A 24,064-nucleotide genomic window follows, 5' to 3' on the forward strand; every position below is an offset into this window, starting at 1 on the left:
TCGTCCAGACATTGAGAAGGTTAGAAATAATGATTTTTATTAGAAAGAATAATTTTCTCCTTCACACTTTGCTTTGGTCACAGAATGCTCCTTTGCAGCAGTTACAGCATTGCAGACCTTTGGCTTCTAGCTGTTAATTTGCTGAGGTCATCTTGAGACATTTCCCCCCATGCTTCCTGAAGCCCCTCCACAAGTTGGATTGGCTTGATGGGCACTTTTTTGCGTACCATACGGTCAAGCTGCTCCCACAACAGCTCAATGGGGTTGAGATCTGGTGACTGCGCTGGCCACTCCATTACAGATAGAATACCAGCTGCCTGCTTCTTCCCTAAATAGTTCATGTATAATTTGGAGGTGTGCTTTGGGTCATTGTCCTGTTGTAGGATGAAATTGGCTCCAATCAAGCGCTGTCCACAGGGTATGGCATGGTGTTGCAAAATGGAGTGATAGCCTTCCTTATTCAAAATCCCATTTACCTTGTACAAATCTCCCACTTTACCAGCACCAAAGCAACCCCAGACCATCACATTACCTCCACCATGCTTGACAGATGGCGTCAGGCACTCTTCCAGCATCTTTTCAGTTGTTCTGCGTCTCATAAATGTTCTTCTGTGTGATCCAAACACCTCAAACTTTGATTCGTCTGTCCATAAAACTTTTTTCCAATCTTCCTCTGTCTAATGTCTGTGTTCTTTTGCCCATATTAATCTTTCCCTTTTATTAGCCAGTCTCAGATATGGCTTTTTCTTTGCCACTTTGCCCTGAAGGCCAGCATCCCGGAGTCGCCTCTTCACTGTAGACGTTGACACTGGCGTTTTGCGTGTACTATTTAATGAAGCTGCCAGTTGAGGAGCTGTAAGGCATCGATTTCTCACATCAGAGACTCTAATGTCCTTGTCTTGTTGCTCAGTTGTGCAGCGGGGCCTCCCACTTCTCTTTCTACTCTGGTTAGAGCCTGTTTGTGCTCTCCTATAATGTCCTTGTCTTGTTGCTCAGTTGTGCAGCGGGGCCTCCCACTTCTCTTTCTACTCTGGTTAGAGCCTGTTTGTGCTCTCCTCTGAAGGGAGTAGTACACACCGTTGTAGGAAATCTTCAGTTTCTTGGCAATTTCTCGCATGGAATAGCCTTCATTTCTAAGAACAAGAATAGACTGTCGAGTTTCACATGAAAGTTCTCTATTTCTGGCCATTTTGAGAGTTTCATAGAACAAACAAATGTAATGCTCCAGATTCTCAACTAGCTCAAAGGAAGGTCAATTTTATAGCTTCTCAAATCAGCCAAACCGTTTTCAGCTGGGCTAACATACTTGTGCAAGGGTTTTCTAGGGTTTTCTAAACATCCATTAGCTTCTTACACAGTTACACAATGTACCATTAAAACACTGGAGTGGTGGTTGTTGGAAATGGGCCTCTATACACCTATGTAGATATTGCAATAAAAACAAGACGTTTGCAGCTAGAATAGTCATTTACCACATTAACAATGTATAGAGTGTATTTCTGATTCATTTAATGTTAGCTTCATTGAAAAAAAAGTGCTTTTCTTTCAAAAATAATGAAATTTCTAAATGACCCCAAACTTTTGAACGGTAGTGTATATCTGTAATTTTTAACTATCGCTGAGCTAGCAATTAGGGAATAGAGACTAGCTGCTATGATGTAGCATGTGTTCTGAAACAGCAGCAGTATTGAGGACATTGTACATCGGTAATGAGCAATGTAGCTGTGATTCCAGCTCTGCTGTGACATAAAACACTTACAACAAAGTAATAGCTGCATGGTTGATATTAAACAGCAGTACTGAGCAGTGTAGCTGTGAATCTAACACTAAAATAAAACTTTTTTTTAGAAAACTCTTGTTAAAAACAGCAGCATTAGGGAAGACATTATACAACCCTACTGAGCAGTGAAGTTGTGAATCCAGCACTCAGGTGAGTTTGATATTTAAATGGGTTGTCAGGTCTTAAACTACATGTATGTTGTCATTCTATATGACTGCAGACTTGTGAATCCTCACATTACACACACTGCATGCAAGGATTCTTCGGTGCCACCGAGAGCAGCAGACAAATGACCACAAGTATGCGATTTGCATAATCCCAGACTCATTCTGACTAGATGATCTTGGCTTTGCTCAATGCAATTGTATTGAGTGAGGCCAAAAACAGTCTAGTTGGAATGTGGCCGGCAGTATGTGTAGCACCCTGAGGATTCGGCTGCTACAGGGGTATTGCACCTCAACCCAGAGGTGTGATATTCCACTCCCGGGTAAGGATGGAGTGTGGAACTGAGCTAGTAGGCTGCATGCACTACACACATCCCATTTCCGGGGAACAGACCGATGGTACTCCCACTAGAGAAATGTGCAGGTACGACAGTGTCTGTTCCTGGCTGGAGTGGGAGGGGGGTGGAACATCCCAGTAGTGTAGGGGCAGATAGGGGGAGCAGCCTGGGTAGTGCTAGGAGCTCATTGGGTGCTGGTCACCTGAGCTCACACATAGAGGGAGTATATAAGGTGGGCACCATCTTAGATCAGGGTCAGTCAGTCAGTTGTCAGTCTGTGAGACGTCAGTCTGTCAGAGTGTAACCTGAGAAGCAGAGCAGAGGAGAAGAGAGAGAGACCCAGAGGCGCAGAGGGGACCCCAAGAGCCCATAAGAGAGCTAATAGGGTGAAGGGTCGGCAACAGGGTACCGGATCCCAAGCTGGCAGAGGCTACAGCACACCTTAGCCAGGAACCGGAGGTCGTGGGCAGGATCTGCCACGATCACCCACTAAATCCACCCGGAAGGCAGACCAAGAATAGGGTCAGGGAGCCCAGAGGAGGCTTGACCAACAAGAGGCCCGAAGGAGCCGGACTTAGGTGGATCCCTGGTGGGAACGGCCAGAAGAAGGGAGAGACAGAAAGGAGCTCAGGACCACACTCCGGAGTTGCCTGGGAGTTGACCGAGTCCAGGACCTGGTGGACGCAGCACGGCTTGGGTGGTCACTGCTGTACACAGTGACCCGAGCAACACCAGTAAGTAAAACCCTGGAACTGCATTTTATGCCTCTGAGTCTCCTTGCTGCACCTTCACAACCACCATCCTCCACGGCTGACCCCCTGAGGCTATACCCCTCCCGTTGGGGGTTATACTACCTAAGCTGCACACACATCACCAGCCTCAGTGGACCCTGCTGCAGCGGCGGCCGTATTGACCGCAATTCAACGGGTGGCGTAGTCGACACAAAAGAACATCTAGTAACATCATAAGGACTGCCACACACTGAGCTTGACACCCTGGGCACGGACTGGGTCACAGCCACTCGGAGACTACAACCCCCATCTGATCCGGCTCCGGGTATCCCCAACAACACTGGCCCAGGGGGCGCGTCAACTTTGGCGTAGTCGGCAGGATAACGTGCCCGCAACAACCGGGTACTGTGTGCCTGAAGAAAAGTACACCGTTACCTCAAAAAGAAGTCTCCTGCCGGTTCCGGAGGGTCCCCGCCATCGGGCCCCATCACAGGTCGTTTCCCGCCGGTTGTCCGCCATTTGCAGCTTTTTCCCGCCATCCATGGAGTTTCCCGCCACTGGGAGACGATTCCCGCCATTTCCAAAGATTTCCCGCCTTGGAAGAGCGGACGCCATTATGGGCGTGCCAGAGGGTGGCAAAAGGCCACCTCCCATCGTGGGCCAGGTCGAAGAATGGCGCCAAAAGCGGAAACCGCGCCCACCAACAGAGACTGTGATGCTGGAAGTGTCCATCAGCGTGAGGGAACTGCCCCTGGAACTGAAGTTGCCCCGGGACCACCCTCAATGTGGGCGGAGACAGAACAAGAGAACAAAGATGGGTGTCGCCTGGAGCAGTCTGGAGAGAGCGCACCCGGAGACAAGACGTCTGGAAGAGAGTCCAGAGAAAGCCTACCCGGAGATGGAGGGAGAGTCAGGCAGCACCGACCCAGTGGTCAGGAGCCTGTTGCAGGTCGCCACTCCAGAAGGCCTGCTGGAGATCCTAACACAGCTCCCCCGAGACCGGGAGTGTGCACAGACCGCGCTGGAGGGCCTCGCACGGAGGATGGCCCGGGTGCAGCGGGAGACGTTGGCGGAGTGGAGCCGAGAGATGGCCCAGCAGACCGAAACCCGTCAGCGGAGCACGCCACCCGAGACGAGGAGACAGACCGCCTCTGAGGATGGCGCAGGAGGAATGAAGGCAGGAGACGGCGCCGAGAAGGGAGCTGAACGGACGGAGGCAGGTAAAGGGGACGTCTATACCCCGAGCCGGGAAACCGCGTGCCTGCCCCAGCTCCCCGTCGCAGAGCCCGAAATTCCCCCTGCCGTGCCCGTCGCTGCATCGTCACCGCCGCCGACTAGGCCTCAACCGGAAACCGCGGCCGCGACCCCTGTGACGTCACACGCCTCGACCTCGAGCGTGGCCAAGCAGGAGATACCACCGGCCTGGTCGCAAGGCCTAGTACCTCCGGGCGCCGCAATACCAACAGCGCCCCCTACCTCCGCGGAGCCACCGGCCTGGCCGCAGGGCCGAGTAACCACGGGCGCCGCCGTTCTTACGGTGCCCTTTGCCTTTAGGGTGCCCCAAGCCTGGTCGCAAGGCCTGGTCGACCCGGGCGCCACTACCATCAACGCGCCCTCAACATCTAGAGTGCCGCACCTGGGTGAAAATCTATTTGCCCAGCATACGTGCCCGGATGGGCAGCCCTTTATATGGCCACCGGAGTTTCACCATCCCCGACTCCGGAAAGAGAGACCCCTAGACGAGCCCCTGATTCCGGCTCCGAAGCCTGTAAAGAGGACCTCGCCCCCGCTGGAGGAGGCACAGTTCGAGTGGGACCCCACCGGAGAAGACCTCATGGGGTTCACTCAGGAGACTCGGGCGGCCGCAGCAGAGCGTGCAGAGTGCTGCCGGCAGCAGCTCGAGGTCTTCGAGAGGGAGCGGAGAGAGAGGCGGGTCCGGGAACAGCAAATGCAGATAAGGAGCGCGGAGCAGAAGAGCCGGACCAGGAGGAAACCCCGTGCAGCTCATGGTCCCCGTGCCACCGGGACTGTGATAAAATTCAACATGCAGCATGGGTGGGGCTTCATTAGAGACCATCATACCCCCGGCGACGTCTTTGTGACCCGCAGAGACGTAGAAAGCCATCTGCCGGAGGGACACAGAGGTCGTGACCTGTACGTAGGGGACGAGGTCACCTTCACCCGGCACAAGTGTGCCAAAGGACCCTACGCCCTCCATGTGCATCGCCTGACGGAGGAGGAGCTGCGGTGTGAGGAGGAGCAAGAGGACCCGGACGGGTCTGAAGAATCTAAAGAAGGAGCAGGAGGACGCCGTCGTTGAAGTACGGTAGAGAGAGACTGTACATAGTTACCCGTCAGGGTATAAGAACTGTTCTAGTTAAAATATAGTCCCCGTTGGGACCAGCCAATTGAACTGAATCCCGTGTGTCCCTATTCCCACTGACCGAGGACTGAGAGCGGTCATTCCTTTCCTAATACCTGACCGAGGACTGAGAGCGGCCATAATTTCCTTTGTATATAGTTGCGCTTCCTAAAGCGCCCCCTACCGGTTTTATAGGAAACTGTTTTCTTCCAAGAGAGACTGTTGCACTTTACCCGGTCACAAGTTGCACCGTGACCGGAGGAACCAGAAACAAGAATGTTATATATGAAAAGTTTATTGCTGATGATATCTATATGATGTTTTCTATGTTTATGTTTATGAAAAAAAATTGTATGTTTTGGATGTTTTTTATATCTTACAGCCCGAGGACGTGCGGTGATTTACCAGGGGGGAATGTAGCACCCTGAGGATTCGGCTGCTACAGGGGTATTGCACCTCAACCCAGAGGTGTGATATTCCACTCCCGGGTAGGGATGGAGTGTGGAACTGAGCTAGTAGGCTGCATGCACTACACACATCCCATTTCCGGGGAACAGACCGATGGTACTCCCACTAGAGAAATGTGCAGGTACGACAGTGTCTGTTCCTGGCTGGAGTGGGAGGGGGGTGGAACATCCCAGTAGTGTAGGGGCAGATAGGGGGAGCAGCCTGGGTAGTGCTAGGAGCTCATTGGGTGCTGGTCACCTGAGCTCACACATAGAGGGAGTATATAAGGTGGGCACCATCTTAGATCAGGGTCAGTCAGTCAGTTGTCAGTCTGTGAGACGTCAGTCTGTCAGAGTGTAACCTGAGAAGCAGAGCAGAGGAGAAGAGAGAGAGACCCAGAGGCGCAGAGGGGACCCCAAGAGCCCATAAGAGAGCTAATAGGGTGAAGGGTCGGCAACAGGGTACCGGATCCCAAGCTGGCAGAGGCTACAGCACACCTTAGCCAGGAACCGGAGGTCGTGGGCAGGATCTGCCACGATCACCCACTAAATCCACCCGGAAGGCAGACCAAGAATAGGGTCAGGGAGCCCAGAGGAGGCTTGACCAACAAGAGGCCCGAGGGAGCCGGACTTAGGTGGATCCCTGGTGGGAACGGCCAGAAGAAGGGAGAGACAGAAAGGAGCTCAGGACCACACTCCGGAGTTGCCTGGGAGTTGACCGAGTCCAGGACCTGGTGGACGCAGCACGGCTTGGGTGGTCACTGCTGTACACAGTGACCCGAGCAACACCAGTAAGTAAAACCCTGGAACTGCATTTTATGCCTCTGAGTCTCCTTGCTGCACCTTCACAACCACCATCCTCCACGGCTGACCCCCTGAGGCTATACCCCTCCCGTTGGGGGTTATACTACCTAAGCTGCACACACATCACCAGCCTCAGTGGACCCTGCTGCAGCGGCGGCCGTATTGACCGCAATTCAACGGGTGGCGTAGTCGACACAAAAGAACATCTAGTAACATCATAAGGACTGCCACACACTGAGCTTGACACCCTGGGCACGGACCGAGTCACAGCCACTCGGAGACTACAACCCCCATCTGATCCGGCTCCGGGTATCCCCAACAACACTGGCCCAGGGGGCGCGTCATATGCACATCGCATACTTGTCATCACATAACCACTGCTCCCAGCACCGGAGAATCCTCGCAGCATGCAGTGTGTGTGATCTGAGGATTCACAAGTCTGCAGTTGCAAAGAGTGGCTGCAGACTTGTAGTTTAAGACCAGACAACCACAGTAATGGAATAAAGCAGCACCAAATCTGTGTGTCAGTGCCTCTCCCTCTGCCATTTCCTACTCCCATCCACCCTCCATAGACTTCAATAGGCAGCTGCAATCTGATACCTCATTGAGCTGACAGTTTTGTTTGAACAGGATGGATTTTTGCAGTTTTTCTGAGTTGATGATGAGTTTACGAGGAATGGGGAGAAGAAGTGCCTCATTGATTTGTGTTGGGATTAAAGCCTATCCAGTCTGGTTCAAACCCACAAAACAACGACAGTGCTACAAATAGATGAAAAAAAAAAAACTACTAGCCCAAAAAAATAAAATGGAGCAGCAGTTGAGCATGCACATGGTAGCTCCATGTAGGAGGGTGGACAGAAGTTTCCTGTTCTAGAGATTGGTGGAGTTTCAGCAGATGGACCCCCGCTGACACAGAACTTATCACCTGTCCTATAGATACAGTAGGCGATTACTTCTTTTGACCAGAATGCCCTTTTAAAAGGAATATGCTTCTTACTAGTTGAAGGCAGATATGCGAGGACGTCTTATCCAGTGGAGCACAGGTCTCAGTTAAAATGTCACGGCTGTTTTGGTGGCACAATGGCGACTCATACAATATTAGAAAGGTGGCCAAATAATAACATTTTCTGCATTAAGCTTCTGGCTACACTTGTATTATTATAACCCTGTTGCTTTTTGTTAACACTGTGAATAATTATTGCCACCACCGAACATTTAATCCTCCAAGAACAAGTGAATTACGTTCTCTGTGTGCTCTGATTTCCTTTATTCCAATAAGTACATGTGATGGATCCTGTGGATTTCGATTGGCAGCTCTGTCCCCATCAGAGAACGACATTCATTTTATTTACAGGAGCAAGCGGTCCTTGTTATACAAAAGTTCTGCCTATTTTTACATTATAAGATGACTGCGAAACACAAGAAAAACAAATGTACAATGAAATGTCATGGTAGAAGTTGTCTCTCTGCCTCCTTCTCCCTCTCCTCCTCTCCAATCTCTATCTCTTTTGACCCTCTTTTCTCTTTTGATCTGTCTCTCACACTGCCTTCCTTTCTTCTTTCCTTCCTTCTTTACTTCCTTCCTTCCTTTATTGCTCCTTCTCAGTTTAATTCTTCTCATCCTTTCTTTCATTATTTCCCTCTTCTTTCTCTCTATCTTTTATCCGTTCACTTCTCTGTTTCCCTCTCTTTAGCTTGCTTTATCTCTTTCTTTCTTTAGTGCTTCTCTTTTTCTCTATGTACCCTACTCTCCCCCTTCTCTTTCTTTCCCTGTCATTCACTTTCTCAGTCTTTCTTTCTTCCTTTCTCCCCTTTGTTCATCTTTTTCTTTTATTTCTCTCTCTCAGTATTTCCTTTTCTTTTCCTTTACCCCTTTCTGTCCCTCTCTTCCCTCCTCTCTTTCCATATCTCTTCCTATTTCTCTTCCTTTCTCCCCTCCTGTGCCTCTTTCTTCCTTACTCAAATATTCCCTTTCTTAATTTCTCCCCTTCAATCCTTCTTTTTTCTTTCTCCCCCTCTCTTCCTCTTCTCTCTCTCATATTTGCTGTTTCTGTCCTTTTTTTTCTCTCTCCTCTCTCTTTACCAGCCTCTCACCTTTTCCCTCTCTCCTTCATTCTCTTTTGTCCTTCTTTACCTCCTCCTTTCTTTTCTCATCTCTTCCTTTCTCTCCTTCTTCATTCCTCCCCTTTTCTCATTCTATCCATTTCTATCCATCCTTCTTCATGCCTCTTAATCTTTCCCTTACTTTCTATTCTCTACTCTCTTTCCTTCAATTTTTTCTTTATTTTTTCCTTCTCTCTGTCACTGATTCTGTAGCAGGATTTTTTTGGGAAGTGGGCTCCTTCCTTGTCCCTCAAGCTAGGAAGCCCCTCAGCTATCCCTATTCCCCAGATTACCCCTGATGATGGAGATGCTAGGGTCTCATACCTTGCTATGCTCCTATATGCTATATGCACACTGATCTGTCTCCACCCCCACCCAGGTCATAAAAAAATATGCCTACAATATATGTATATATATATATATATATATATATATATATATTATGTCTTGAAGAAGAAGTGGGTTATACTTCAAAACGCATAGAAAAAATATAAAAAAAAACGTCATTTTTATATTATCTCTACCATTGACATTTCTCCATCAGCCGGCAGCACGGATACAGACCACAAACTCTCCATTTCTTTGTCACCTCAATTCCACTCTCTCTCCTTTTTCTTTTTCTCTATCTGTGTCTCTTCTACCCCACTCCTTCTATTCCTCTTCTATACCTTTCTCTTTCCCTCTATTCCTTTTTATCCTCCCTCCTTTCTATACTTCTCTCCTTTCCCCTTTTCTGATCCTCTCTCTTTTCCCCCTCTTCCTCTTTATAGATAAAGTTACAAATTAATTTTTATTAAAAAAATTCCATGTTTAGACCTTATGCACAGGGCAGAGAGGGCGCACTGAGCTCGTACATTGATACGCATAGTCCCTAGATTTCACAATCTGTCAACTCAAAGTGGATTTCCGCACTCAGACTTGGCACCAGCCCATCAAGGTTCTGGAGCTCATTGGTTTTACATGGATCTGAAGTTTATTGCACGGGTATCGTCTGCTGCGTTTATGGGCCATGCCAGTGGAGCAAACTGGGGGATTTAAGTTTATAAGACAGATTAGAATCAGAGAAGCAGAGACCAAATGTGCAGTCAGAGGAAGCCGGGACAGAGTTTAGTGGGTCTAAGAAAATAAACAGGCAGTGTGAGGGTGAAACATGTGAGGACATTCAAAGAATTTAGCTGGAACGCAAAGTAGCAATCCACAAAGAGGACGAGGCTAGAGTCCATAAGATATTCAAGCTAGCACCGCTGACAGGACGCAGGGGATTCATATAACTCTGGGAGAGCCTAATAGTTTCCCGACCCACCTATAATTCACCTGGTGCCCTGTGCTCATTCGGTCAACCAGACCATGGCACAGAATGATCAGATCCGAGCATATGACATACGGTTCTGTATGCTGTTGAAATACCGTATTCTTCCCGACAGCCAATATATATAAGTTCTTACAGTATTTCCTTCCAATGTTGGTTTTATATAAACAAAGTTCTAGTCAAGTAGGACCCCACTTGTCAATTTAGACAGTTAGTTTGTGATTCAGTCCAAATAATGCTGCCATAAAATGCAAGATAATCCTACAAAAAAAACACTCAATTGGCTATGAGCCGCAATACCAGAATATGTCCATGGAGGAGCTACTTCTGGGGTAAAAGTCCTTATTTATTTAAGAGATCGCTGCAAATCAATATGCTAATGTGTAAACATAGAGGAGGATATAAATGGCTACACTTCATGGAGATAAATGGCTACACATTGATTTGAAGGGGTTTTTGCAGCTTTAAAGTGATGGCATCCTGCTGTACAATGAGAGGGCGTTCGTGCCTGTTCACATGCTGCAGGAATGATTCCTAGTCTCCGTGTCGTTTTTTTTTATCATGTGTCCCTTATTTTTCTTCTAGTCCAATTGGGTCCACCCTCATTATAAAGTATATGGAAATGAAATTCAGCCAAGCTCTCTGTGATATTTTTTTTTAAATGAAAAAGATACATTCCTTGCACGGATTATTTTCTGGCACAATAAGAATAAATTCTGTTCCACTTATCTATAATCACACTTACAAAAGTATTTATTTCACTGAAAAAATTTATGTTTCAAGCCGAGTGAACTGAAAGTCTGGTTTATTAGGAAACAGAGCACAAATATAACAAGATGTTCAGGAATTAAAGTTTGTGTATGATGATGAACCTATATCATAAAAAGAGCTTTCAGCCTAATGTGTAAAGAAAGCAAAACGTGCAGCTTTACCTTAGTAGCCATTTATATTTGAGAATTCAGGGTGATGAGGGGTTAAATCTAAGTGTAAGCTCCAGTCTGCAACTATTTAGAAGCATTTGAGCACATTTTGGTTGTGCTGTGATATTCTCTCATTTCTGCATAGCTTCTTCATATTTTACAGTACTATTTCAAGTGTTTACTTGTAGAGCTGCAGGCTGTGAGCTCATTGGACTTTGCCTGTGAAGCTACTCTCTCTCATCAGTTTGCTTATTTTACTTATATAGTATCACTATATTACACAGTACTTTAAAGAGACTATCATCACTGCCCCCACCACTGTCTAAACTTTCCATCAATATGTCTTTGGGAAGAAATTCATGCAAGCACAGGGAAAACATACAAACTGCATACAGAATGTAAGATAAATATTAAGAAAATATTAACAATTTCTCCCTCCCAGACCCCTCTTCCCTACTCCCCTATGCGATTTGTCAAAAGAGAAGAGCTGACAATCCACCATCTGTCTGTATGCAAATTAACACACACATGAGAAGTAGCTTGCAGCAAATACTAGCACAAAGGATGCTACCAACCCAATTAAAATGCAAGGGTAGTTCCCACTGACACAGGCCTGCAATAATTTACACTTGGTTGAGAAGGAAAGCTTGTTTAGGCTTCAAGCACACCAGAACAATTCCCAGCTGCAATATGCAGCCGGGCCGGCGCCGATATGGAATATGGAATATCTCAAGTTCCATACGTCCGATAATAAAGGGACCTATATTTTTAGTGGCAGGGTCAGCCAAGGAACAATATGCTTATTTTTCCATAGCTGTGAGCCCCTCCGGGGAGCGGTAATGCAAAAGTAACAAAATAGACCGCAACTATGTCATGTGTGGTCTCTAAAGAAAGGCAAATTCATAATGGAAATTATGGCTTCTGCGATCAACGAGCGATAAGATATCCCAGAAGTTAGCGATTTTAATAAAAATGTGAAGTCTGGAGCCCAGCCCACATTATGTCAGCACAGGGGGTGTGTGGGCCGGCCTCCCCCTTCGGCATAAAAGACCCCACTGAGGATGGATCAATATTCATTGCTGGGAGTATACATTTTATTTAGCAAAGGATCACGTTTGATAACGGTCAAACCTGGAGTGTCTCCCCTCCACCTATGCTGAATCGTCTCAGCGATCTTTATAGTAAGTCTTCTTTAATCCTGTTTATTTTGTGTAACTGTCTATTCTGTACTGTAAATGTCCCCTTTGTAAAATCCTTGTATATTTTTCATAACACTGCTTCCCTTTTGGATTAAATATAAAATTTAATAGTCTTGTTTCTTTTGCTCTGTAATCGTTCCCTCCCCATATAAGCTACTAGAAAGTAGGCGTCCATCCAGGCCTGTATTATATTTCAAATCTGGCCGGTGGTGGCAGCGAATAATAACAATTTGGCTATCGTGAAGCTGGCAGTAACCAAACGGGGGCGTATACACATATTCCATGCTTTGGAATTCGGAGGTGTAACTCCATACGCTTTCTGCTTGCTTGCCGAAAGCTACGTAGTGAGTAGTCGGGATCATGTGCTCACGAATAGTGTTGAGCCACCCCCGTAGTGTTCGAGTTCGGTTCGGTTCGTCGAACACCCGTGTGTTCGCCGAACTGTTCGTCGAACTGTTCGTCGAACACCTTCGAACACCGTTAAAACCAATGGCAGGCAAACAAAAACACATAGAAACACATAGAAAACACCTTCAAAGGTGTCCAAAAGCTGACAAACTGCTCAGAAGACACAACTAACACATGGAAAAGTGACAAGTACATATAGTCATGCGAAAAGAAAAGAGGTGGAGGAGTAAAAGGAGGGGGAGACACAGATATAGGCATGTCATGCCCTTCTAAAATCCAAAAAGTGAGAAGCCGAGACGGCCAGTCCGCTCCTGCCCGTGACACCTCCGTGTCGCCGGGTTTGTGCCAGAGCCGCGGTGAACCCTGACGGCCAGCCCCCCTCTCCCAATACTGGTGCCTGTCCGCTGGTGGGTCGAGAGAGCCCCCCTGTGGTGGAGGCAGCTCTAAGCTTTTTAATTTAAATTGTCCCTCTAATTTGAATGAATACACTTTAAATCCATTTACAAGGATCTATTGGAGGGCAAGTCTCATGCCAGCAGCCGCGTAATTCCAGCTCCAGTAGCGTCCACTAAAGCTGCTGCAGTTAAAAAGCTTTTATAAGGATCGAGCTCGGCTGTCCACCGCAAGGCATCCTAGTGCCAGTCCCAGCCCCTATGCCTTGGGGTGCCTCCTGATGCTCTTCACTAAGTATCCCGTGGTCCCGAAGCATTTCCTTTGAAAAAATTAAGTGTCCAAACTACAGGTGGTGTAGCTTGCTTAACAGCCGGGATAATCCGCTGACTAGCAGACACTGCTACTAGGCACAAAGTATTTCCTGGGCTAGATGCAGTTAAAAATTTGTAAGTAGATACTCTCGTTGGATGCTGAGAAAGCATTCCATAGAGTCTCCTGGCACGCCATATATGATTCTCTTAAAAAGCTTGGGGTAGGGGTCTAGGGGACCCTTTTATAGCCAAAATCACGGCCCTGTATCACAATACGTCACCTAGGCTGAAGATAAATGGAACTGTAGCACCGAGGGCTCGGTTGCTACAGACGTATTGCACCTCACCCAGAGGTGTGATATCTCACTCTCAGATAAGGATGGAGTGTGGATCAGGACCCGACACCTGCATGCATTACACCACATTGCCGTGGGGCAGGGCGACCAATATGCCCCTGAGATGGGCACGACAGTCCCTGTCCCTGGCTGGAGTGGGGGGAGGGAACACTGAGGAAGGGGAACCCTGCAGTGCAGGAGCAGGGAGGAAGCAGTTCCTGGGTGCATTGAGAAGGGAGTATAAAAGGTGGGCACCATCTTAGTTCAGTGCAGAGAAGTCTGAGCAGAAGTGGCAGGGAGCAGGGGCTCTGCATGAGCTCTGCTCCGGAGGCGGGCCTAGTAACAGAGGCCCAGGCCTGCAAGAGGGAGAAGGAAGGAAGAGGAGCGGAGAAGGCTCCAGGAACGAGGAATGAAGGGATCCCAGGGGTGCGGACGGGCGAGTCGCCACCGCACGCCCGAATCCACCTGCGTGGAGGGGTCAGGCCAAAGGGGGAGACCGGTCCCCGAACTAGTGGAGGCAGGAAACGACCCTCAGCTAGAAACCGGAGGCTCTGACATTTTATGTGGCGCAGCCTCTTGCTCCACCCGCTAGGAAGGCACCACATAGGGTCAGGGAAACTGGCGCCAAGTTTACCAAGAGGAGGCCCGAGGCAGCCGGACAGAAGTGTTGGTAAGAAAGGCCACGGGTGGCGTAGTCGGACATTTAAACATCAAAACCACATAAATAGTTCCGCCACTGGTTTGACCGCCCTGAGCCACGGAACCGGATCGCCACCACGAAGACTACAACCACCAGCATCCACCAAAAAGGGTCCGGCTCCGGGTGTCCCAAGGCCCAGGGGGTGCGTCAGAACATTTTCATCACCTTTCACAATCACCAATGGGACAATGCAGGGATGTTCTCTGTCCCCTCTCTTATACATCCTAGTGACGGAGCACCTGCTCTCATCAATTCGCCATAACCCCAATATTAGGTGGATTGAGGTGGGAGGCACCGAGTACAAGTGCTCTCTATTTGCTGATGATGTCCTAGTATATATCACTCAATCACATATATCCATCCCTGCTGTTATGGCTGAAATAGATCACTTTGTTACATGGTAAAATTTTAAAATCAATGCAGCGAAGTCTGAGGCCCTCGATGTCTCCCTCCCTAAATCCATATAGGATTCCATCCAGTCCAACTTTCCCTTTGCCTGGCCCTCACAGGGTATCAAATACTTAGGAATTCCTATTCATAGAGACCTCTCCCATCTATGTTATCTTAATTTTGGGCCCTTTATTGAACAATTCCATACAGACCACGGTTGGCAAGTTAGAACTGTAAGATTCACTGCGTGAACCACTGGCGTTTTGTGGAAAAGCACATGTACACCGCGTTCCAAATTATTATGCAAAAAGTGTTTAGGAGTGATAAGGGAAGAATTTGTTTGTTTGTCAGTTAAACTCATTGATGGTGATGTGTGTCAGGGCTCTTTATATCACTGTAAGCAATTGCAGACACCTGTGCTAATTAGTTTGGCAGGTGTGTCCAATGAAAGGCAAGACTACTTAAGAAGGCTCTCTCACATTATTAAGCAGCCTACATTTTCTGCCAAAATGGGAAAGAAAAAGGATGTGTCGGCTGCTGAGAAGCAACAAATTGTGGAGTGTTTAGGTCAAGGCATGACTACAATCAACATTGTGCGATGATCAGGATGAAGTGTCTTGGCAATCAAGAAGTATGTAGCTGATTCACAGTACACACGTGTGCGTGCTGATAAGGGCAAATTGAGGACTCTTTCCTACAGGCAATTACGTCAGGTTGAAACAGCAGCGGCAAAAAAGCCTTGTCATAGCAGCAGACAAGTTTTTGAAGCTGCTTGTGCCTCCAACGTCCCCCGAACAACAAGATGCAGGGTCCTTCAGAGGTTTGCAGCTGTGCATATGCCATCCTGTCGACCTCCTCTATCCACTTCACACAAGCAGAAACGGCTCCAGTGGGCCAAACATTACATGAAGACTGATTTCAAAACTGTTTTGTTCACGGATGAGTGCCGTGCAGCGCTCGATGGTCCAGATGAATGGAGTGGAGGATGGCTGGTTGATGGACACCCCACGCAAACACGGCTACAGCGCCAACAAGGAGGAGGTGGAGTAATGTTTTGGGCTGGAATCATGGGGAGAGAGATTGTCGGCCCCTTTAGGATCCCTGAAGGCGCTAAAGATGAACTCCATAATGTATGTGGATTTTCTCAAACAGCACTTCCTGCCATGGTTCAAGAAGAAGAACCGTGTATTTCACAGCAAGATCATTTTTCTGCATGATAATGCACCATCTCATGCTGCACATAAAACATCTGCATCTCTGGCTGATATGGGCATAAAAGGGGACAAACTTATGGTGTGACCCCCATGCTCCCCTGACCTCTACCCCATTCAGAACCTTTGGAGCATCATTAAAAGGAGTGTCTATGATGGCGGGAGGCAGTTCACATCTAAGCAACAGCTCTGGGAGGGTATTCTGTCCTCATGCAAAACAATTGAAGCAGAAACCATCCAAAACCTGACAAATTCAATGGACGAGAGAGTTCAGAAGCTCCTTTCGAACAAGGGGTCCTATGTGAAAATGTAACATCACCTAGAATAAAGTTTTGAGTTGAAAACTGTTTGATTTCAGTTTCTAACAACCTGCTAATGCTTATAATTTCAAAAATGACCATTTTTTTGGTCTTTATTAAAATGAAAAGGTTGATCGAAAAGTTTGGGGGATCTAAGAGTGTGGCAACCCAGTAGTCATGATTACTTCGAATTCTGACAATATGAGGGTCATGTTGCAGGTAGTGCAGCAAGAAGGCACTTATGTGCCTTGCGCATCTCGGAGCCCCAAAATTATTTTCCGGGCTAGATGCAGCTAAAAATTATTTTTAATTTTAAATCTGGTGAAGCTTTAGTATAGATGGCCTAATAGGATCAGTGCTGCACACTGCTACAAAGCCCAAATTATTTTCCAGTCAAGATACAGATAAACATGATTAGTAATTTGAAAGCTTAAAACGGTTGGTAGGGTGATTTTAACCAATCATCAAGCTTTTACTCTCCCCAGGATGACACAGGGGTAGAAAAGTCGTTTCGGATCCATGATTTATTCATCTTTATGAACGTGAGTCTGTCTACATTATCAGTGGAGAGCCGCGTGCGCTTATCTGTCAGCACACCACCAGCAGCGTTGAACACACGTTCAGACAGAACGCTGGCTGCGGGGCATGACAAGATCTCCAAGGCGTAAGTGGCTAGCTCCGGCCATTTATCCAGATTGGAAGCCCAAAAAGAGCAAGGGTCCAGTGACACAGTCGTGGCTTCAATGTTTACTTGGAGATACTCCTGTACCATCGTCTCTAGGCGTTGACTATGTGTCAGACTTCTTGTCTCCTGTGGCCTTGCAAAGGATGGGCTAAAAAAGTGGTGAAATGATTCCGCAAAATTGATGTTACCAGCAGATACTGTGGTTCTGTTACGGTTTGAGTGCTGAACACTTGACGGTCCCACGGTTGGCAAGTTGGAACTGTGAGATTCACTACGTGCACCACTGGTATTTTGTGGAAAAGCACATATAAGATTCTGCAACAGTCTCTGCTGATACTCCTGCATGCGTGCATCCCTTTCTATGGCAGGAATAATTTCTGCAAATTTACTTTTGTACCGGGGATCTAACAGTGTGGCAACCCAGTAGTCAGGATTATTTCTAATTCTCACAATTCGAGGGTCATGTTGCAGGTAGTGCAGCAAGAAGGCACTCATGTGTGTTGCGCATCCAGGAGCACCAAGTCCCTGTTGTGTTGGTGGCGAGGTAACAATCATGCTTCCTTCCTCTGTCCTCTCCCCCCAACCTCGCACAACAGAAATGTGATCAAGGTCTCCCTCATCTGATGAGTCTTCCATCAGTTCGTCCTCCACTTCTTCCTGGGCTCCTGCACCTTCCTCACTAGTTTGGCTGCTACCATGCGCCCTGGTAAAACCATCTCCCCCACCCTCACATGCCTGCCGCCTTGGTGCTGCCGACCGTCTGGACCTTGCAGATGTTAGCCCTTCCGCATACAACTCCTCCTCCTCTACTTCCTCCACCTCCTCTTGTGCCACCACCTGACTCTGAATTCTGTTTAACATGTGCTCCAGCATGTAAATCACCGGAATAGTCATGCTGATAATGGCATCGTCAGCACTAAACATCTTCGTCGCCATTTCAAAACTGTGCAGAAGGGTGCATAGGTCCCTGATCTGAGACCACTCCTCCAGCGTGATTTGCCCCACCTCTGAATCTCGTTGGCCCAGGCTATACGTCAGAACGTATTGCACCAGGGCTTGTCGGTGCTGCCACAGTCGCTGCAACATGTGCAGAGTTGAATTCCACCGGGTAGGCACATCGCATTTTAGCCGGTGAAGTGGCAGGCCCAACGACTTCTGTAGAGATGTAAGTCGCTGAGCTGCGGGATGCGAACGGCGGAAGTGAGCACACAGCGACCGTGCCCTCTGCAGAAGGCCATCTAGTCTGGGATAGTGGGCTAAAAATTGCTGGACAACCAGGTTCAACACGTGAGCCATACAAGGCACGTGTGTGACATTGCCCCGGCGAAGGGCCGCACCCAGGTTTGCAGCATTGTCGCACACGGCCTTCCCTGGTTTCAGGTCCAGTGGAGACAACCATTCATGAAATTGGTTCTCCAGAGCTGACCACAACTCCTCAGCTGTGTGACTCACATTTCCCAGACATTTCAATGTAAAAACCGCCTGATGACGTTGAGCCCTACTGCCAGCATAGTAAGGAGGTGTGCAGGATCCCTTCTGCGCAGTTAGAAAGCTTGTGGCATGACCAGACAGGCTTTGGGTGCAGGTGGAAGACCGAGAGGAGGTTGAGGAGGCAGAAGCAGTGGAGGAACTTTGACATAAAGAGGATTGACGCACAACTCGTGGGGACGGCAAGACTTGGACAGCAGCCCCTTGTCCTGCTGTCACCATAGTTACCCAGTGCCCAGTCAGCGACATGTAACGCCCCTGTCCATGCCTACTCGTCCAAGTGTCTGTGGTGAAATGCACCCTGTCTCACACAGAGTTTCTCAAAGAAGCGGTGATGTTGTGTGCAACATGCTGGTGGAGCGCAGGCACACCTTTCTTTGAGAAGTAGTGCCGACTGGGCATCTGGTACTGGGGCACTGCGACGGACATAAGGTCTCGAAAATCCTCTGTGTCCACCAGGCGGAAAGGCAGCATTTCTGTAGCCAAGAGCTTGCAGATGGTGAAATTCAACCTCTTAGCTTTCTCATGGCTAGGAGGAAAAGGTCTTTTACTTGTCCACATCTGAGGGACCGAGGGCTGGCTATTGTGCTTAGACGGGGTTGATAAGGGTGTCCCCGGCAAACTGCCGGTCTGTGAGGAAGATGCAGGCGGACATGTTAGGTTGCCTTGATCCAAAGGTGGTGCTATCGATGTCGGACAGCGCTCAACACCAGCTGGTGTTTCCACCTCCAAAGAAAATGATGACCTGCCAATCACGCTGGCTGTTGCGGGTAAAGAGGTGGCAGGTCTGCGCCCCAAAACAGGTGTGACTGCTGTCCCCCCAGTCACAGAGGATGAAGAGGCCGCGGATGCACAAGATATGGCAGACGGTGATTGGCCCGGCCGGCTAGGCCGCATTGTAGCACACTGAGCTTCCCACTGCAACTTATGCTTCATGTCCATGTGCCGGTTCATGCATGAAGTACTCAAACTATGTATTTTTTGGCCTCTACTTAGCTTTTGCTGACAAATGTTACAGATAACACGAGTTGGGTCATCTTTATCGATCTGAAAAAATGCCCAGGCTATGCAAGGCTTAGCACCCATGCGACCTGAAGAGCCACCACGACTTGTGGTGAGAGGCAGAGTTGTGTTTGAGGATGCAGTTGTTGACGTGCTTCCAGTACTACGTCTCTGTCCAGGAAGGCGCAACCTGACCTCGTCGTCACTAGCATCTTCCTCCACCTCCTCTGCTGACCTCATCTCTTGGCTGACTGTGGGTTGACAGTAAGTGGGATCTCCGACCTCATCATCATCACCCTGTGCGTTATCACACCCGTCGTCCTCAGAGCCAACCTGTTCCTGCCCTGACAAAAAACTAAAGTTGTCGCTCCAATCAGGTATTTGAGTCTTATCATCGTCTTCCTCATTGTCTCCACCAACAGGAGTTACAGTTTGGGAATGAGGGTCTACATTATGGTCAGAACCTTCTGCGTCTGGTCCTGGATCCGACACATAAAGATTCTGGGCATCAGTGCAGATCATTTCCTCGTCTGGATTCACACAAGCGCTGGAGTCGACCTCTGATTCCCAGGCTATAGTATGAGTAAACAGCTCTGCAGACTCAACCATCTGTTCTACCTCATACTCAGACGGGCAGCTGGAGATTTGGGAGCTGTGAGGAAGCAAGTGCGATTTGGGTGACACCTTTGAGGGCTGGAGTATTTGTGATGTTGAAGTTGATGTGGAGGAGAGCCCACTTAAAGGAGCACTTGATATCCGTTGAAGCACCTGCTGTTTTTGTGCCTCATCTGGAATTTGTAGCGATTGGCGTGGCCGTAAGAAAGGGACCTTATCACATTGTCCGCTAAAAGAAGTAGACATTTTAGTTTGGCTGGAAGATGGTCTTTCTTCTGCAGATGTTACTGTTGCTTTAACACCTACCCCACGGACACAACCTTTTTTCCCCTTCCCAACACGCCTATTCCCCTTTCCACCAGCAGCAGGCCTTTTTCCACTCATTTTGGTGGTTAACTAATTCACAACTCTGGAGTTGTTTGCACAAAAAAACAATGGATGGTAACCGAGCAGAGCTGAGTGGCCAAACTGTGGTATTAGGCCAAAACTATTGGCTGGGTTAGATGCAGAAAAAAATTATTTTGAATTTGCAACCTGATGGAGGTCAGTATAGATGGACTAATACAAATAGTCCCACACACTGCTAGAAGCCCAAATATTTTTTCAGAGGTACTGTAGATGCAGATAAAAATTATTTTTAATTTGCAACCTGATGGAGGTCAGTATAGATGGAATAATAGACCAAGTCCCACACACTGCTAGAAGCCCAAATATTTTTTCAGAGCTAGATGCAGAAAAAAATTATTTTGAATTTGCAACCTGATGGAGGTCAGTATAGATGGACTAATACAAATAGTCCCACACACTGCTAGAAGCCCAAATATTTTTTCAGAGGTACTGTAGATGCAGATAAAAATTATTTTTAATTTGCAACCTGATGGAGGTCAGTATAGATGGAATAATAGACCAAGTCCAACACACTGCTAGAAGCCCAAATATTTTTTCAGAGCTAGATGCAGAAAAAAATTATATTCAATTTGCAACCTGATGGAGGTCAGTATAGATGGACTAATAGACCAAGTCCCACACACTGCTAGAAGCCCAAATATTTTTTCAGAGCTAGATGCAGAAAAAAATTATTTTTAATTTGCAACCTGATGGAGGTCAGTATAGATGGACTAATAGACCAAGTCCAACACACTGCTAGAAGCCCAAATATTTTTTCAGAGCTAGATGCAGAAAAAAATTATATTCAGTTTGCAACCTGATGGAGGTCAGTATAGATGGACTAATAGAATGATGCTATGCCCAAAAGATTTTACTTCACTAGGTGCAGTAAAAAAATTGGTATTCTATACACAGGTGTTATATCTTGCAACACAGATAGGCTACTCCACTGACTAACACACTCTGCAATAGGCCAAAAAGGATTAGCTTTGCTAGATTCAGCCAAATGCTGTGAAAAAAACTTGCACAGCACTGGCACAGACCTGCCTGGCAAAAACTGATAGGAACTGATGTAACCTAGTCCTGAAAAGGACTCCAATTACAATTAGTCTTTACTCCCACAATCTATCTATTTAAGAGCACAGACCTGCCTGATAAAAGTCGTAGGAAATGCTGTAACCTAGTCCTTAAAAGGACTGCAATCACAACTATTCCCTACTCCCAAGCTATCTGTATATTTGTGCGAAAATTGGCTTGAAATTAACAAGGTATAGCGCACACAGCAACAGCGGTGCCGTCTAACACGCAGCTGCAGCAGTGAGAAAATGGTGGCGACGGGGAAAATGGCTTGGTCTTATAGGGCAAGGACATGTGACATACACTGCCAATGACACATGCCCTTGCTTGTGTGAAAAAAAGCACTTCGCTCCGTGTGTGCGCTGCTGATAGGCTGACAGATTGCACCTCCCCACTGCAAATGCGGGAAAGAGAAAAAAAAATGGAGATCTTCATTGTTCCTGCAGAGATCCATCCCCTGCCCCTCCCCCCGCCCCGCTGTACACTCAAACTGCGGATTAACATTAATTTTCATCATTACTGAGAAAAAATCCAGTTATGATTTTGGTGCACGAACAGTTATCGAACATAACCTCGAACAGCCGAATTTTTCTCAAATTGTTCGTGTTCGCCGACCGGCTCGAACACCGCCCAAAACAGCTCGAATTTGAGATTGGCGAACAGTTCGAGTAGAACAACGCTCATCTCTACTCACGAATCCCTGCTCAATCCTGTGAATTCTTGACAAAGTAGCGGCAGTGGTGGGATATTGTGTGATCTCCCCGGTGTCGTCGCTCGGACTTTCCTGACACAGATGTACTTCTTGATGAGATTTAAAACCATGACCCCAGTATTGCAAAGCAACAGTGCTAACCTCTGTGTCACCATGTTATTCAAAACTGTATGTCTCCTCCTTTTTTTCTTCCCCTCTCTTTCATATCTGCATGTAGAGCTGCAGGTTCTAAGCTCAGCAGACCTTCTGCTTAAAGCTGCTCTTTTTCTTCTATCTCTCATCTTTTGGCTATAATTTTGAGTTTCTTCCTATCCTTTTCCCTCTCTCTCATGTTTGTTGGTAGAGCTGCAGGCTCTATGCTTAGTGGGTGTTCCATGTGAACATGCTTTCTTACCTCTGCCTCTCATTCATATCTAGGCTATAAGTCAGCATTTTCTCTAATCTCACATATTTTCTTGTAGAGCTGCAGGCTGTCAGCTCACTGGATACCCCCTCTGAAGCAGCTCTCTTTTCTCTATGTCTCATCTCTGGTCTATGAGTCCATGTTTTCTCTCTCATGCCCTTTCTTACATGTCTGTTTATAGAACTGTAGACTGTGAACTCAATAAATGTTGACTGTGAACTTGTTCTCTAGGCCATAAGTCTATGTCTCCTTCTATCTATCTCTTTCTTACATATCTGATTGTAGAGCTTCAGGATCTGAGCTCAGTGGACCTTCCCTGTTAAGCTGCTCCAGTTTCTCAAAATTTTGTCTCTAATCTATGAGTCTATTTGTACTCCTATCTCTCTCATTCTCTCACAAATCTGCTTGTTGAAGTGTAGGCTTTCAGCTTAGTGGACATTCCTTGTGAGGCTGCTCTCTCTCCCTTGCTTCTCAACTCTAGACTATAAGTCTATGTCTCCTCTTATCTTTCTCAAATACAGTATCTGCTTGTATAGCTGCAGGCTGTGATCTCACTGTATGTTCCCTGTGAAACTACTCTCTTTTCTCTAGCTCTCAACACTGGTCTAAGAGTTGGTGTTTCCTTCTATCTCATCTCTTACATGTCTTACTGTAGAGCTGCAGGCTGTGAGCTCACTGGACAATCCCGTAAAGCTGGACTCTAGGCTATGAGACAGTGTCTCCATCAATCTCTCTCCCCCTCTTTAACACTGACATGGATGTAGCTTTGAATATTGGGTGAAATGGGTTTCAGAATTCTTTCTCTGACATAAAACCTACCATGATTAAGTAGCACAAACCTACTTTAACTACAGATAGCAAAAGACTGACCATCACTCCCAAACAGAAAACCGGTGTGTACAGGTGCAAAGTAAGAGTAGCCATCTCCATAGATAACCAACAAATAAAGTTTCACTCTGTAGCGCTCTAGTATGAAAACATGAAATATATGAAATATGAAAAATATGGAAAAATTGAGAATACTTAGCACATAAATTGGCCAATTCGTGTGTACCCGGGAGCCACGATAAGGCGATTCTTGTTGCTGGGAACCTATCTAATTTGAATCCTCTCCTAGGCTGAAGCCTACAATTATGTGGGTAGATAGGATCCTGCTATGATTAAAACCTATTTTCTAGAGCAATAATGCTATTCACATTTCAGATATTTCATGTTATCATGCTATAGCACTACAGAGTGCAACTTTATTTGTTAGTTATATATGGAAATGGTTACTCTTAGTTTGCACCTATACCCACCTGTTTTCTGGTTGGAAATGACGGTCAGTCTTTTGTTATTTGTATGCATACGTTCTCTGACTGAGCACTCCACCCCTAAGTCCCAGGTGGTTTAAATCATAGTAGGATCCTATCTACCCACATAATTGTAGGCTTCAGCCTCGGAGAGGATTCACATTAGATAGGTTACCAGCAACGAGAGTCACCTTATCATG

Source organism: Phyllobates terribilis, unplaced genomic scaffold (genome assembly GCF_046119375.1).
Source record: "Phyllobates terribilis strain yellow unplaced genomic scaffold, ASM4611937v1 Scaffold_8__6_contigs__length_399053987, whole genome shotgun sequence".
Lineage (NCBI taxonomy): Eukaryota > Metazoa > Chordata > Amphibia > Anura > Dendrobatidae > Phyllobates > Phyllobates terribilis.